This window comes from Pinus tabuliformis, chromosome 1_2 (genome assembly GCF_031772625.1).
Source record: "Pinus tabuliformis cultivar Carrire ecotype Pingquan chromosome 1_2, CPIR1, whole genome shotgun sequence".
Lineage (NCBI taxonomy): Eukaryota > Viridiplantae > Streptophyta > Pinopsida > Pinales > Pinaceae > Pinus > Pinus tabuliformis.
The window spans coordinates 690427442-690433630 of record NC_142298.1 but is presented as its reverse complement, the minus strand read 5'-3'; the positions used below and the strand labels follow the sequence as shown (position 1 = coordinate 690433630).

General features: G+C 32.5%; 1 pseudogene; it reads right to left on the bottom strand.

Annotated features, from left to right (window-relative positions):
• Window positions 1-4152: 4152 nt before the first annotated feature.
• LOC149207629 (putative fatty acyl-CoA reductase 4 pseudogene) lies at window positions 4153-4793 on the bottom strand (annotated as a pseudogene).
• Window positions 4794-6189: the final 1396 nt, after the last annotated feature.

The following is a 6189-nucleotide window of genomic DNA, read 5'->3' as shown; positions in this document are numbered from 1 at the left end:
GTCACAGCCATTATTACTCTAAGGAGGCTCCAATTGAAGTTCGTGGCATTACAAGACCTATCCTTATCAAATTAATTGTATTATCAAAATCATCGTTGGAATATAGGCAAATTATGCGAAGAAAAAACCCAAGAAAATTTAAAACTATATTTTAATTCCTTTGTGAATTTGAAGTTATGAAAAAAAGGAGGCTATATCGTTTTGGGAAGTCTAATAATCTCTCAACGATTTGATGGCTAGGGTTCATAAATCTATTGGTTAAATAAATAAAAGTTATTTTATTAAGGTAATTAAAATTGTCTTATTAAAAAAAAGCCAAGGTAATGAAAAAAAAAAAAAAAAAAAAGAAGAAAGTGGGTTACATTATAGAAATATATGTTTTAAGTGGTTAAAAAAAAAAGAATTTCTAAAGTTTTGATTTGTATTTTTAAAGTAGCATCATTATCAAATAAGCCGAGAAGTGTATTTAACAAAAGAAAAAAATTGAAGAAGGTTCCATACAAAGTTAAAAGAAGTGAAGAAAAAAAAATTAATGTCTTTTTTTTCAAGATGTAAGGATATTCTAATTATAAAGGGTCATTTAGAAATTAAAATTTCATTTGCACAAAATGCTACAAAACTTTTACTTTGGTTGCATATTTAAGTGATACAAAAAGACAATCATTAGCAAGAGATATAAAACAATTAATGACAACATTTGGGCAATAACATATAGATTTTAATAAATAAAAAAAATGGAATCCAAATTGAAAGTTAAAAATCCATCATTACCCCTACAAAATGATGTAATCTAGTGTATCAAGAAATTGCAGCTGGAAGATCAAGAGAAAGACAAAATAGTCAAACTTCGGCAAAACAAGAAAGTGTTACAATAGGAATATAACGATCTTGTGGATATGCATTACAAGGAAGTAGTCAAAAAGGGCGAAGAAAGAGAAAGACAAAATAGTCAAACTTCGGCAAAACAAGAAAGTGTTGCACTAGGAATATAAAGATCTTGCGGATATGCATTACAAGGAAGTAGTCGAAAAGGGTGAAGAAAAGTCTCACATCAAGGAACACGTTGAAAAAATAATTGCACAAGTCAAGAAGACTAAGGTCACAAAGAAGGAACTCAAGAAGCACTTATCAAAACAAAAAGAGGATAATTTACATTTAAATAACCTTAATGAAAATTTATTAGAGCAAATCAAAAGTTTAAAAGATGAATAGAAGGATAGTGGGAATAAAGTAAACAATCTATAAAGCCAAGAACTTTCACGTCTAAGTATTTATAATCAAAACCTTCTTATGCAAATAAAGAAGCTTAAAAGTGACAAGAAGTTTCTAAATGACAAGTTAAAACAACTTATTCAAGAAAAAGTATTGAAGTTTCTAGTCGAAACAATCCAAGTTAAAGATAAAGGAACTAATATTGATCCAATCAATATTACAACTCAAGAATATGATAAACCAGTTGAAGTGAATACATACTCAGATGTTGCAGTTCAAACAATATAGCTTATAAGTGAAGATCACACAATTAATTAAGTGACTTTTGTACCTGAAAGAATTTAAATACATTCAATAAACCAAGCGATCACTACAAATAGATTAAGGGGAGATCAAATCACAAGAGCTCCTTATCGTCATCCAAATCATAAAATTCGGCATTTTAACCAATCTATATACCCAAACCATAAACAAGTGACTTATGTTCCCAAGAACATCGACGTCACTAAACAATGTAAACTTTGAAACGGGAACTATAAACTCAAAACGGGAACTCTGGCAAAAAAACCCCAAAAAAACATCAAAAACAGTTCTAAAAACGAAAAGTGTGTATACTGGAACGATGTTTTTTTTTTAGGTGTCAATTTTGAATGTGTTTTAAAAATGGCAGTGACTACGAAATTTACTACGAAATTTTCGTGCAAAATATAGCTTCAAAATGAAAGTGATGATACTGGAATAATGATTTTTTTTTTAGGGTCAATTTTCAAACTTATTAAAAAATGCTAATAAAACCAATTTTTTATGTTTCAAACAAAGTTAATTTTTAAGGAAAAAACACATTAATGTTTCTGGTAGAATATCATTTTTCTTTCCTAAGTATAAATTTAACATGTTTTCAACCACAACATGCTAGATACAAAAGAAATTGAAATTTTTTCAACTATAAAATTAAAAAACCATGACATTATGAACAAATTATATCACTAAATGAATTCAAAAGTCTTTATTTGTATACTGAATAAAACAGACATTATATCTCTAATTTGATATTGCATTGTAGATATTTAAACAATAAAATTTATCATACTTAAGACATAATCCAACAACATAAAAATGCTTCATAACTTCTCATCTATCATCATTAATCATAACATATAACCCATGAGGTGTAGATTAGTTGGTTTATGTGAGATTTAATCCTCATCGAGTCTCAGTTTCAAATCTCATGAGGATGGGTTGAGGGTGGAGCCAATTGTGGGGGTTACATTGTCCCAAAGGGCGCCAGGCTCAATCATTATCGCACAATCCTAGTAACGACATCCCATTGTTAGGCATAGCATCCCTCAATCCAACATATGGGTTGGCCTTTATTAGGAAAATCATTCTTTCATCCAACATATGGGTTGGCCCTAGCTTAGGCACTACCCATTATGTTAACAAAAAAAAAAAAAACATATATAAAAAACTTGATTTAGGTGGACCTCTTATAATGGTCAAAAAGTCAAAAACCATAGAAAAGTCAATACAAATATTTTCAACCAATAGCCTATGAAATTTGTTAACGTTGTCGATATGAATACTCGATGAAATACAACTCGTCTAAACTACAAGATTTCTTTTTGCCAATTGTGAAGTTGCTCCTTTATTTAAAGGAATTTCAATTGTGAAGTTGCTCCTTATTTAAAGGAATTTTTTTGTCGATAAAAAACTTTATTAATAAGAAAGAAAAAAATTAACACCTCACTCAAGCACAATTTCAAATCTCATGAGGATGGGTTGAGGGCGAAGCCAATTGTGGGGGTTACATTGTCCCAAAATGTGCGAGGCTCAATCATTTTTGCACAATCCTGGTAACAACATCCCATTCTTAGGCATATCATCCCTCAATCCAACATATGGGTTGGTCTCTATTAGGAAAATCATTCTTCCATCCAACATATGGGTTGACCCTAGTCGAGGCACTACCCATTATGTTAAAAAATAAAAAACATATAAAAAAACTTGATTTAGATGGACCTCTTATAATGGTCAAAAAGTTAAAAACCATAGAAAAGTCAATACAGATATTTTCAATCAATACCCTATGAAATTTGTTAGCGTTGTCAATATGAATACCTTATGAAATATGACACGTCTAAACTACAATACCCTATCAAATAGGACACGTCTAAACTGCAACATTTCTTTTTCCCGGATTGTGAAGTTGCTCCTTTATTTAAAGGAATTTTTTTGTCGATAAAAAACTTTATTGATAAGAAAGAAATAAATTAACACCTTAAAACAAGCACCTTAACCACAAGATTGTTCATCCTTTACCTATATTATAAGATTCCAAGTGTCTACATGTATTTTTTTATTCTGCTAAATAAATCTATTTATATTGAGTCTAACTCTTGTTTAACTTAAACATTTCTTCGACTCTTTTACTTTAAAAGAATCTTTTATTTATTAAAAAAAAAATCTTTTATATATTAAAAATTATTAATAAAAAAAAAAAAAATTAACATACAACCTCAAAGTTGTTCATTCCTATTTTAAGTATTTGCATATAATTTTTCTATTGCCCATCAAATTGCATCCCAAAACATACCTATTAACATAATTATAAAATTAAACAATCTCAATCTTTACAAATTTATACTCAATGTCAATATGAGAGAGTAAAAGCAAACGTTTTTTCAAATACGATATATACACATTTATTTATTTTTATCTTTTTACGAAGCAAGACATCTGGATAGTTATAAAATTAAGCCATACAGGCCTTGCTAAATAGACACAATGTCAATTTAAGAGTAAAGGTAGCGGTTTATTCCAAAAATCCTGTTTATGAAGCAAATGGTGTAGGAATTATTTGGTTGAAAGACTTCATAATCATATGATATAGTATAACTGGACTTAGCTGTTGACGAGGTTATCAATGTCATTGCCAATGTTTCACTTAAGCACATATTTGACTACCCCAGGGATATGGACGTATGACAGGTAATCGACCCAATCGATGCATTTTACATCGAAGTTGAACGCTTTCGAGTCTTCCGCGGAAATCTTTTGCAATAGGTGTTCAGTATTTGTTATGTCAAAGCTGATATAGCCACAGAATCAACCACCTTATTATAATGGTGACAACAGATAGAGAAAAATAGTATAATGCGTGACGAAATGAGAAATTGAAAAAAAAAATAAAAAAATAGCGACAATACCTTCCCTGAAAGAAGATGTAAGGCGCGTACAATTCTGCTAAATACATGATGAAGTTGTAATTTCGGAGCATACGATCGTAACGAGGTGCAAAACGTGCTGTGAAGATGGAGATGACTTTGTTTAGTACACCGATCACCTATTTATAACCAACAACCAACATCACTGTGCTAATTAATCGGTAAAAGTTAAAACTATACTGAAAGCGCAACATTGAAATTAAGATGATGTTTATAAAGAAGAGTGGAGTATTAGCTTGCCTGAAGAGGTACTTTGTAGCGTTGTAACATGTACAGGCGAAAGCTGCTCATGCTCTCCAGAACGAAGACCTCTTTTACCTGAATTAGTTTTCCATCGTTGCTCACACAAGGATTCATTGAAAAATAATTATATGCCTCATCCTTTAGAAGGGCAGCGCTACCCCCGGGCCGCCCCGCCCCGCCCGACCGGCGGAGGGTCGATTCCGGGAATCGACCCTCCGCCGATCGGGCGGGGCGGGGCGGCCCGGGGGTGGCGCTTCCCTTCTAAAGGATGAGGCATATAATTATTCCCAAAACATACCTATTAAACATAATTATAAAATTAAACAATCTCAATCTTTACAAATTTATACTCAATGTCAATATGAGAGAGTAAAAGCAAACGTTTTTTCAAATACAATATATACACATTTATTTATTTTTATCTTTTTACGAAGCAAGACATCTGGATAGTTATAAAATTAAGCCATCCGAGCCTTGCCAAATAGATACAGTGTCAAGTTAAGAGTAAAGGTAGCGGTTTATTCCAAAAATCTTGTTTATGAAGCAAATGGTATAGTAATTATTTGGTTGAAAGACTTCATAATCATATGATATAGTATAACTGGACTTAGCTGTTGACGAGGTTATCAATGTCATTGCCAATGTTTCACTTAAGCACATATTTGACTACCCCAGGGAGAGCTGCGCGGCACGAATGGAAATCATTTTATGGTGAAGTTGCTAAGGCAACGGTGTGACACATTTAATGTAACAAATGAAATCTATGAAAATTTAGAAAATGCATAAATCTCTACTTCTCGCAGTAGCCAGATTATTCATAAATTTTCATTGCCGAGAAACCTATAGAATTCTCATATTATAAACCTCCCAAACCTCTTTAAAAAAAAAATCCGATGTGTCACTGTTTGAATATCATGTTCAAAAGCTTATTTAGCAACACATAATAAACCTATAAAATCATGGACTTCAACGATATATTTTATTGGTTTGAAATGCCCCACTATAATGAAACTAAACCTGCAATGCAACGACTTTTAGCATAAGCTGTATTTGCATCGAATTAGGCTTGATCGAAAAATAATCCGCCTTTAGTACCAACAATGTAAACTGCTCTACGCCTACATGTATGTATTTTATTCCACTGTGCATGGATCGAAAAAGAGCCAATGACCACATTATTATTATTAATATCCACAATTGATTACAGAAGACGAGCTTCGAGCACCTACTGAAGTTGGTCGTCCGTTTTCATTTCTGGTGACAAGGGACACATCAGAAGGTCTCTAGATAAGAATTGGGTTTGGCCTTGAATGTGAGGGATGCCATGTCAGTCTGTGTCTCTGTCCCAGAGAAGCTTGGCCCAAATCCAGCTCAGTCAACCGAAATAGGATTCATCCGACGCTCAATCTACAAGCCATTGGAATGACATATGAAATGCCGAGGAGGATAAAATGATTTCCATTGGTTCTGGAGAGCTGCGCGGCAGCGCCACCCCCGGGCCTCCCCGCCC